Here is an 11,283-nt window from a genome sequence, read left to right as displayed (position 1 = left end):
GTAGATAAGGACTTTTGGGATTTTCCAACTCAGATTAGGGCATGTTGAATTTTTCAGCTTTCAAATTCCCCAAATGAGAGGTGCAAAAAAGTTGTAGCATGACTTGGGAATTCAAAAGATGTTTTGGTTAAATTAACATAATTTACTTTTGCTGGGTAAATAAGATGTGTTTCGAATTGCGCAGAACTCACTGAAAATGATTGCTGAGTACTTGCAGTTATATTATTATTATTATTATTATTAATTATTATTCAGCATTACCTGACATTTTCCAAAGGTAAAATTAAAATTCCTTGGTTTTCCGAAAACAGTTTTTGTGCTTCTTCATCAAATGTAGACTTACCGAGCTAAGTGTTGTCCAATTAAAAAAAAATAAGATAGCAGATTTGAACTCCTCACAACAAAAGCATATTTTAAAGACCCCTCACTGAAGAAAATTACAAAAATTATGTTTCGCTCCCTAAAATGACATGTCCTACTCTCAGGTGCCAAAAGGGGAACATAGGAAACATACCAAGTCAGACCAAGTATTCATCTTGCTCAGCGTTGCCTACAGTGACTGGTAGTGTTTCTGACTGAGACATGTACATGTTCTAGTTTGGAAGGGGACCCCAAGTGCAAAATATGTGGCCCTCAGCTAATCTGAAGCCTGGGCCGAAGCCAGTCAGGATTTGAGAAACTCCAGAAGAGAGGGAATGGTGGAATGCTTCTGGCGAATCCAGTCAGGATTTGATAAATCCATGGAGGGAGGGAAAGGTGGGGCATGTTTGGTGCTGCCCCAGCCTACGTTGTCATCTGCCCCCAACACTCATGGACCCAAAAGACTCAGGGAGATGAGGCAGCTGGCTTCCGACGACAGCCAGCAAATGTAGGTCACGGCATATTGGCAAGAAAGTTTCCAAGAAACAAAATGTGCATCTGTTGTTTGACCAAACTCCTTGTGGTTTTTTGTGTGTGGTTTTTTTTGGTATGTGCAAGGCAGCCGGGCCTATCCGTTACACATGTCATAAATTATTTCTTGACCATTAGCAGTTTTCCTGCATCATAACTGTTCTTCAGGCATATTAAATCAGCGAGAGGGAAGAACACGCCAGGACATCTGGGGCTGCCAGATAATTCAGTTAATTTCTATTCCCTTGAACCTGGAGGTGTTAATTTGGAAGCGCAACAGCCAAGTCTGAAGAATGCTAATACGTCATTTGAATGATTAATGCAATCAAGGGAATCGGGGGACCTTTGTTTACTCTTTAATTTTTGACATGGCGAAGCAAGGATGAGTTGGGCTAATTTCCTCCCTCTCGCTCCCCTCCCCAAAAGTTAAGGCCAAGTTTTTTGCTTTTTTGGGGGGTGTCACATGGCTTTACCACGGTGTTTTGGGCTGGGGCAGGAGGGGGAAGGCAACATCCTGGCACATTTCCCCCTCCCAAGATCATGGTTACAGCAAGGGGGGCGGGGAATGCACAACACAGGCGAATTTGTGATCTGCTGAGCAGCAGCCTCTTGGGTGAAAGTTTTCGGAAGCTAGTGTGGCAAACAGAGAAAAATGGATTAAAAGATTCCGCTGGTGATGGAATTTTCCACCTGAAAACAAACAATCAATTCGCAGAGATCATCTAACTATATATATTTTTTCCTCATTTTAATAATGGGAGGAGGGGGAAGCCCCCTCCCCGGCTATTTAAAGAATCCATTTACGTTTCCCTTTGACCTGCTTTTACAAAAGAAATTCTGGCAGACATACGCATTACCAGACTTTTCTAAAGGGTCCTTTCTCCTCTCCTCCAACAGCGTGCTAGGTTAGTTCCCTTTGTAAACAAAGAAGGCTTTGTGTGAAATATTATTATTACTGTTGTTATTATTTTTTTAAAGGTGAGGGGGATTTGGCCCCAAGCGCTAAACAAATCGGGGACTGCAGCCGGGACCCAGCAATTAGGCAAACGGTAAATGAACATTTATCCCAATTGCCTCTGAATAGGTGCTGCTGACGCATCTCCTTGTGAGTCTTTGTGGAGGCCCCAGCAAAGGAGTTTAAGGCAGGTGTTGAAGTTTGCAGTGTTCTTCTTAACAACAGTGGTTTTTGTTTTTTTCTGGGATGGCTTTAAAAGATGGGCAGACAAATTCAAAGAGGATAAAGGTATCTCCAGCTGCCAGTCATGACTGTTGTGTTGCACCTTCATAACGCCCTGGGATCTTTTGATAAAGGGCAGTAGGTAAAGGTAAAGGGTAAAGGGACCCCTGACCATTAGGTCCAGTCGCGGACAACTCTGGGCTTGCGGCACTCATCTCGCTTTACTGGCCAAGGGAGCCGGCGTACAGCTTCCAGTTCATGTGAAACCAGAGCAGCACCCAGAAACGCCGTTTACCTTCCCGCCAGAGTGGTACCTATTTATCTCCTTGTACTTTACGTGCTTTCAAACTGCTAGGTTGGCAGGAGCAGGGACTGAGCAATGGGAGCTCACCCCTTCACGGGGATTCGAACCGCCGACCTTCTGATCAGCAAGCCCTATGCTCTGTGGTTTAGACCACAGCGCCACCCGTGTCCCTAAAGGGCAGTATATAATTCAAATTAATAATAATGATACTACCTCTGAATTCCAGTTGCTGGAGAACACAAGTGCAGAGAGTGCTATAGTCTTCATCTCAAGTAGCCATGGCTGGCCTTCTCCGCCATGAATTCATCTCATCCTCTTTTAAAGTCGTCCAAGTTTGTAGCTGTCATTGTCTCTTGGGGGAATGAATTTTTTGCTGGGCAAAGGTGTCTACATCAAAAGGTTTCTATAAATCAAGTTTTGGTAGTGTGGTGGTGGATTTAAAATGAATGGATTAATCAATAATGTAAGGTCAGGTGGACTGATAAACCAAAAATTGTGAATAGGTGATCTCGCCTGGAGAGCTTTGTAATTGGGTTCAGAAAACCAAACTATCCCTCCCTCCCACCCACCCCCAACTCAATTTATTCTGAGCCCAACTACAAGCTAACTTGGACCCATTGCACTACTGACGGTGTTAGTGATAGAGGATGCTGGTATTAGTAGCCCTGAGAAAATTATGTTTCCCAGGGCTCCTGCTACCTAACTTGCAGGAACAGCATGCCAGGTGCCAGAAGGAGGAGAGGGAGAAAATATCTTCAACTTTTTCTATATTCTGCAGACTCTGGAGCAGTAAGGATGGTAAATTGGACAGACTAGGAGGATTAGATTTCTTATCTAGCTCACTTTAAAATATGAGAAGGAGAGGACTTTGGTACACAAGTCTCCTCTCACATTGGACATGAGTGTTACATTCACATTTCTAAACCAGGAAATATGAAACCAGGCAACGTCATTGCTAAATAATCCTGTTATTGGCTAAGAGCCCCAGATTATACTGAACGATTCATAATCTTAGTTTACAAAACGTAAGGAGGAGGAAAAACTGCATTTTTGCCCAGATCTGGACTGGAAACAATGTCTTTATTGTAACAACTAGTTATGAGCTGTATTAAAAAAAGAAAGAAAGAAATGTTCTCTCGTTGGCATATGTGTACAATTAGCAATGACTTCCCATAATAATAGTGTGAGCTTTTCAGAGGCCCGTTGTATTTACAGAGCCTTGTAGATAAAAGAGAGCAATATTCCCATTGCTCTTATTATTCAATTAAGATACAAATCAAGAGACTAATAGTAATAATACTACTCATACAAAAAAGAAGAAGAAGATAACCAGCATATTTTCTGGTAACTTAAACCTGCAAGTCTGGATACAGTCATGAATTTAAATTTGCTTGAAATGAGAGGAAGTTGTGCTCCGAGAGGGACTGTGGCTGAAAAAAGTTCCAATCAGGGAAATGAAATGAAGTGGAGGTCATGCAACGGGTCAGACCAAATCTGCATAAATTCTGACCCACCAAGCCCAATGCATTGTGGTCTGCCAGTTTCTTGACAGGTGCCCTGGTTTTGCTGCCCCAGTCACACATCAGGAGTTTTATCAAGCCACTGAGAAGCCAAAATACAGTGGTGCCCCACAAGATGAATGCCTCGCTAAATGAAAAACCCACAAGACGAAAGGGTTTTTAGCGGCTTCGCAAGACGAATTTCCCTATGGGCTTGCTTCGCAAGACGAAAGGCCATAGGGAAATCTCCGGGGACAGCGGGGAAGCGCAGAGCGCCTTCTTCTCTGTTCCTGGACCTGTCCTGAAGGCTTGCGGTGGGAGGTCCGGGAACAGAGGAGAAGGCGCGCAGCGCTTCTCCTCTGTTCCTGGGGCTTGCGGTGGGAGGAGGGCTTTCCCTCCCCAGAACAGCATTCCCCGCAGGGCTCTCCAAGCTGCGGATAGCAGCCTGCTGCTCCTATCCGCAGCTTGTGGATAGCAGCCTGCTACCCCTATCCGCAGCTTGGAGAGCCCTGCGGGGAAGTCCTGCAGGGCTCCCCAAGCTGCAAATGTCTGCCCCGTGCGAGGGGCGCTCTGCTTAAGAGCGCCCCTCACGCGGGGCAGCAGGCTGCTATCCGCAGCTTGGAGAGCCCTGTGGGGAAGTCCTGCAGGGCTCCCCAAGCTGCAGATGTCTGCCCCGCGCGAGGGGCGCTCTGCTTCAGAGTGCCCCTCGCGCTGGGCAGCAGGCTGCTATCCGCAGCCTAGGCAGCCCTGCGGGAACTCTTCTGAAGGCTGGCGGGGGGAGAAGGGCTTTTCTTCCCACCGCCAGCCTTCAGAAGGCTGTTCTGAAGGCTGGCGGTGGGGAGAAAAGTCCTTCTCCCCCCGCCAGCCTTCAGAAGAGGTCTGGGGACAGACTGTCCCCGGACCTGGTCTGAAGGCGGTCTCCATAGGAACGCATTAATTGATTTTCAATGCATTCCTATGGGAAACCGTGCTTCGCAAGACGAAAAACTCGCAAGAAGAAAAAACTTGCGGAACGAATTAATTTTGTCTTGCGAGGCACCACTGTAAGTGGCTTCGGTTGGCTTGATCAGTCAGGCCACAAATTAAAAAGACTTAGCCAGGGATGTTCACACATTGCATTCAGTGAGTGCACACTGTGTGTATGCAAACCTATGAGCTATGTCCTTGTACAGTTATTCATGGAATGATAGAATTGTAAAGGGAGCCAGGCACAGGGCCTTCTTGGTAGTGGCACCCGCCCTGTGGAACGCCCTCCCATCAGATGTCAAAGAGATAAACAGCTACCTGACATTTAGAAGACATCTGAAGGCAGCCCTGTTTGGGGAGTTTTTAATGTGTGATTTTTTAATGTATCTTTAATCTTTGTTGGAAGCCGCCCAGAGTGGCTGGGGAGACCCAGCCAGATGGGCGGGGTACAAATAAGAATTTATATTATATATTATAGAGCTGAAATGGGTCCCAAGGGTCATCTAGTCCAACCCCCTGAGATGCAGGGATCTCAGCTAAAGCATCCATGACAGATGGCCACCCAACCTCTGCTTAAAAACCTCCAAGGAAGGAGAGTACCACCACCTTTCGTGAGAGGTGTCTTATTCTCATGCATTACAGCGCCCGCCCCCTCCACCTGCAAAACAGCCACTTATACGGCTGGGGAGCATGTGATCCTGATGAAGAGAATGGGTTAACCCTTTACACTATGTGGGGCTACCTTTGAAGGTGACCCGGAAACCACAACTAATCCAGGCAGCTAGACTGGTGACTGGGAGAGGCCGCCGAGACCAGTGTAGGTCTTGAAATACCTACACTGGCTCCCAGTACGTTTCCAATCACAGTTCAAAGTGTTGGTGCTGACCTTTAAAGCCCTAAACGGCCTCGGCCCAGTAGACCTGAAGGAGCGTCTCCACCCCCATCGTTCTACCCGGACACAGAGGTCCAGCACTGAGGGCCTTCTGGCGGTTCCCTCACTGCGAGAAGCCAAGTTACAGGGAACCAGGCAGAGGGCCTTCTCGGTGGTGGGTCCCACCCTGTGGAATGCCCTCCCACCAGATGTTAAAGAGGAAAACAAGTACCAGACTTTTAGAATACATCTGAAGGCAGCCCTGTTTAGGGAAGCTTTTAATGTTTAATAGGTTATTGTATTTTAATATTCTATTGGAAGCCGCCCAGAGTGGCTGGAGAAACCCAGCCAGATGGACAGGGTATAAATAAATAAATAAATAATAATAATAATAATAATAATAATAATAATAATTCTCTTATTACTTTGTTGGCAAGGTGATGTCTCCAAAGCAGAGACATCAACTTGCTAACAAAGGTCCGTATAGTTAAAGCTGTGATTTTCCCAGTAGTGATGTATGGAAGTGAAAGCTGGACCATAAAGAAGGCTGATCGTCGAAGAATTGATGCTTTTGAATTATGGTGCTGGAGGAGACTCTTGAGAGTCCCATGGACTGCAAGAAGATCAAACCTATCCATTCTGAAGGAACTCAGCCCTGAGTGCTCACTGGAAGGACAGATCGTGAAGCTGAGGCTCCAATACTTTGGCCACCTCATGAGAAGTGAAGACTCCCTGGAAAAGACCCTGATGTTGGGAAGGATGGAGGGCACAAGGAGAAGGGGACGACAGAGGACAAGATGGTTGGACAGTGTTCTTGAAGCTACCAGCATGAGTTTGACCAAACTGCAGGAGGCAGTGGAAGACAGGAGTGCCTGGCATGCTCTGGTCCATGGGGTCATGAAGAGTCGGACATGACTAAGTGACTAAACAACAACAGCAGCCATGCACATCCCCATGATCTGCACATGTACCACCTACCACCGGCCCATGCCCTGCCTTTGTGCCCCTCCGCTGCTCTCCGCTGGCCCTCCAGAGCACAGCGGCTTCCCACCCTCGCTTTGCAGGGCCAAAAGGGATGCTCAGCTCCCGAACGTGGGCTGCCGAGGCCGGGCCCTCTCCTTTTATGCTCTGAGCTTTGTTTATGAGGCTGGCTTTGCTGCTCGCAGCCTGGGGTCCATTCTAATGCCACGCACACGCTGCACTGCGAGGGAATTTGCAGAGCAGATGTTTATGTTTATTTCACATCCCGGGAGGATGTTACATTTATATGGTTTCCTGCCCGTGGTAAAATGGGGCAAGCAAAACTGATTCAAATGGATGAGGTGAGGTGTGGGAAGATGGGGGGGGGGAAGCATGCAACCAAGGGAGGAGGAGGGGGGAAACCCAAATAAATGGAGGGTTCGGTGTGGGGAGGGGAGAGGAGAGGAAAGGAAGGGAGAATGGAAATGGGCAAGGAGAATGCATTTCACGTAGCTGCTCCTTAGAACAATATTGCCAGATGAAGAGATGAAGTTGAATGTTGGATGAAAAATGAATAGAGGGGAGGTTTTCTTTCTCTTTCCTGACATCCAATGGAGATGAATATCTGGAAATTCAGGAGAGATCAAGGAAAGTACTTCTTCACACAGCAGATAATATAATAATAATAATAATAATAATAATAATAATAATAATAATAATAATTTCTTTATACCCCGCCCATCTGGGTGGCTCCCAACAGAATTAATAACACCATAAAACACCAAACATTGAAAACTTCTATAAACAGGGCTGCCTTCTAAAACTCAGGTACAGTGGTACATATGGATGCGAACGTGATCCGTTCCGGAGCCCTGTTCGCATCCAGAAACGAACACAACCCGCGTCTGTGGGTCACGATTCGCCGCTTCCGCGCATGAGACGTCATTTTGACCTTCTGCGCATGCGTGAGCGGCAAAACCCGGAAGTAATGCACTCCATTACTTCAGGGTCTCCGCAGCGTGAAACCCGAAAATACTTATCCCGAAGCTACTTCAACCCAAGGTATAGTTCTTTATTGCCTTGGCATCTGATGGGAGGACGTTCCACAGGGCGGGCGCCACTACCGAGAAGACCCTTTGCCTGGTTCCCTGTAACCTCACTTCTCGCAGGAAGGGAACTGCCAGAAGACCGCTGGACCTCAGTGTCCGGACTGAATGATAGGGATGGAGATGTTCCTTCAGGTATACTGGGCCGAGGCCGTTTATGGCTTTAAAGGTCAGCACCAACACTTTGAATTGTGCTTGGAAACATACTGGGAGTCTATGTAGGTCTCGGTGGCCACTCCCAGTCACGAGTCTAGCTGCCGCATTTTGGGTTAGTTGCAGTTTCCAGGTCACCTTCAAAGGTAGCCCCACGTAGAGCGCATTGCAGTAGTCCAAGCAAGAGATAACCAAAGCATGCACCACTCTGGTGAGACAGTCAGTGGGCAGGTAGGGTCTCAGCTTGCGTACCAGGTTAAACTTTTAAATTCGCTCTCATGGGATTTAAGGATAACTGCCAACCTAGATTTAAAGTTTAAAGGCAAATTAATGGAGGAGATCCATTCTTAAGGAAATCATCCCTGAGTGCTCACTGGAAGGACAGATCCTGAAGCTGAGACTCCAATATTTTGGCCACCTCATGAGAAGAGAAGACCCTCTGGAAAAGACCCTGATGTTGGGAAAGATGGAGGGCACAAGGCGAAGGGGACGACAGAGGACAAGATGGTTGGATAGTGTTCTTGAAGCTACCAGCATGAGTTTGACCAAACTGCGGGAGCCAGTGGAAGACAGGAGTGCCTGGTGTGCTCTGGTCCATGGGGTCATGAAGAGTCGGACACGACTAAATGACTAAACAACAACAACAACAATGGAGGAGAAAGCGAGCAGACATTATGGCTGTGCTCCCTCCCTCCAGTGTTGGAGGAAATATGCCTTGGTCAGACCACACCTGGAAAACTGTGTCCAATTCTGGGTGCCACAATTTAAGAAGGATGTCGACCAAGCTGGAACATGTACAGTGGAGGGTGACCAAGAAGATCAAGGGTTTGGAAACCAAGCCTTATGAAGGAGCTGGAAAAGAGGAGATTGAGAGGAGATATGATAGCCATTTTCAAATATCTCAAGGGTTGGAAGAGGGAACAAGCTTGTTTTCTTCTGCTCTGGAGGGTAGGACTCAAACCAATGGATTCAAGTTACAAGAAAGGAGTTTCCCACAAAACACCAGGGAAACCTTTCTGACAGTAAGAGCTGTTCGCCAGTGGAATGGTCTCCCACTCCTTCCTTTTTAAGCAGAGGTTGGGTGGCCATTTGTCATATATGCTTTAGTTGAGATTCCTGTATTGCAGGGGGTTGGACTAGATGACCCTTGGTGTCCCTTCCAACTCTATGATTCTGTGTGGCTGCCCAAGCAAATTTCTGACACAGGAGGTGTCCGAGGGCAGAGCGCAGGGTCCCTGCCAGTTGCCAGGATTCTTCCAGTGCTCGAAGGCCGAAGGAGCACCAGTCCACCTCCCTCCTTCTGAAATTTCATTCCCCCCCCCATTTTTAAAATCATTTTATAACACAAATAAATAACACAGACAGAAAAGACAAACAATACAAACAAATTCTTGTCATATCCTTATTTTTCATGCTAATCTTCTCTGTATCGTTCCAATTTTAGTATATGTGCTGCCGAAGCGAGCACTTGCTGCCGAAGCGAGCACCATATCCTTATTTTTCTAAACATTGTTAAGTTGGCTTCCCCAAGTCCCACTTATCTGATTTTCATTTTACTTCATCTTTAGCAGTTTACATATATCATAATTTCTAACCATCTTTTTTTTAAATCATACTTAAGATAACTTTACATTTTATCACTTACAAATAATACTATTTTAAAATACCCTATCTTCTACTTCTAACCCTACAGCCTATATCTACTTACAAAGCTATTGTAAGGTTTAAATATTGACATATTTTTTCAAATATTCCTTAAACTTCTTCCACTGTCTCTTCTCTCTGGTCTCGGAATCTCCCAGTCAGTTCGGCAAGTTCCATATAGTCCATCATCTTCATCTGCCATTCTTTGATAGTTGGTAAATCTTGTTTCTTCCAATTCTTTGCTAACAATGTTCTCCCAGCTGTTGTGGCATACAGAAAAAAAGTAACATCCTTTTTGGGGAATTCACCCCTCCTTCTGAAATTTCAAGCTGGCAGTGGTTTCTGAGCGCAGAGGAAACGGGATCTAAATGTTGCCGTTCAAGCTCTGAGTGGAGCTGTGGGAAAACCTCGAGAACGAGAACCCAAATGCAGGTGAAAGTCATTACAGCTGCAAGCCATCTATAGCTGGTCCCTCCCTCGCCCGGAGAGTTTGCTGAGGCTTGCAAAAAGTTTGAAGGAGCTGGACAATGTCTGCAGGCAGCCCTGCGGCATGTTATTGGGAGCGCTGGGTGGGAATGCTTTGAGTTTCCCCGGACTGAACTTGGTTTGTGGTCACTCCCTGTCAGAGATGAAATTAAGACCGTCTTGCTCACATTCCAGGTTCTCAATTGCTTCTGTTGCTGCCGGAGGAAAAAGCTTTGAGGCACACAAAGCTTTTTTGACATTGGGAATCAAATTTGTATTAAACTTTACATATATATATCCCAGATTCCAAATTTGTTATACATTTCTCTTTAAACTTTGACTTCCAGCCATTCCCTTCACGCTGTTCTTAATCCCAGCCCATGTACAAACATTTGCTTTTGAGGGCAGAGGGCCTTCTTGGCACTGGTGCCCATCAGATATCAGGGAGATAAAGAATTTCACAACGTCCTCCCATCAGATATCAGGGAGATAAAGAATTTCACAACTTTTGGGAAACATCTGAAGACAGCCCTGTTTAATATCTGACATTTTATGATTTTTTTGCCGGAAGCCCCCCAGAGTGGCTGGGGAAACCCAGCCAGACGAGTGGGGTATAAACAATAAAATTATTATTAATATTATAGATTGAGATGTGGTGCAGCATTCTCCTTAGCAGAGAGACTGGAAATAAAACTGAACATTTTAAACAGAAACAGAGAAGCATAGAATTGGAGAGCTGGAAGGGACTGTGGCATTTGCCCTCCTAGATGTGCGACATCATACTGGGTTCATAAGGAAAGGGTTAACTTATTGTAAAATGACTAACCAATGGGAACCCCAGGGGGCAGAGTTAACAGGTATAAGGTTTAAGCACAGGGGTTTTTGGAGGAGTTAGAGTTAGAGTTAGGGTGGTTGAGAAGACAGTCTGGTGTTAGAAGAGACAGAGAAGATAAGTCTGTGGGTTGGGCTAGTCTGGTGTGAGAGAGTGAGAGAATTTGTTAAGAGGAGTCAGTCAAACAGTTGAGATAATCAGTCAGAAGGTATTAGGAAGGTAGAGGCCGGTAAAGAAACTAAAGTTAAGATACTGCCAGGAATATTATCTGAGAAACCATAAACTTGTTAATGTTTATAAAATAAACTTGTTTATTTGGTTCACTTTTAACAACTGTCTGGACTCAGTGTTTTACTTGTGAGTAACGGGTTGGTGGCAGCGGGGAATCGAGCCCAGTGGTGGCACAGGGATCAAT

General features: G+C 45.9%; 1 non-coding gene across 1 annotated transcript; it reads right to left on the bottom strand.

Moving 5' to 3' along the window:
• Positions 1-9,290: 9,290 nt before the first annotated feature.
• On the bottom strand, positions 9,291-9,395 carry LOC128411673 (U6 spliceosomal RNA). The gene has a single exon (XR_008329880.1). It is a non-coding gene; the product is annotated as a U6 spliceosomal RNA (small nuclear RNA).
• Positions 9,396-11,283: the final 1,888 nt, after the last annotated feature.

Source organism: Podarcis raffonei, chromosome 3 (genome assembly GCF_027172205.1).
Source record: "Podarcis raffonei isolate rPodRaf1 chromosome 3, rPodRaf1.pri, whole genome shotgun sequence".
Taxonomy (NCBI): domain Eukaryota; kingdom Metazoa; phylum Chordata; class Lepidosauria; order Squamata; family Lacertidae; genus Podarcis; species Podarcis raffonei.
The sequence above is the reverse complement of the archived record's forward strand: the minus strand, read 5'-3'. Positions and strand labels throughout refer to the sequence as shown.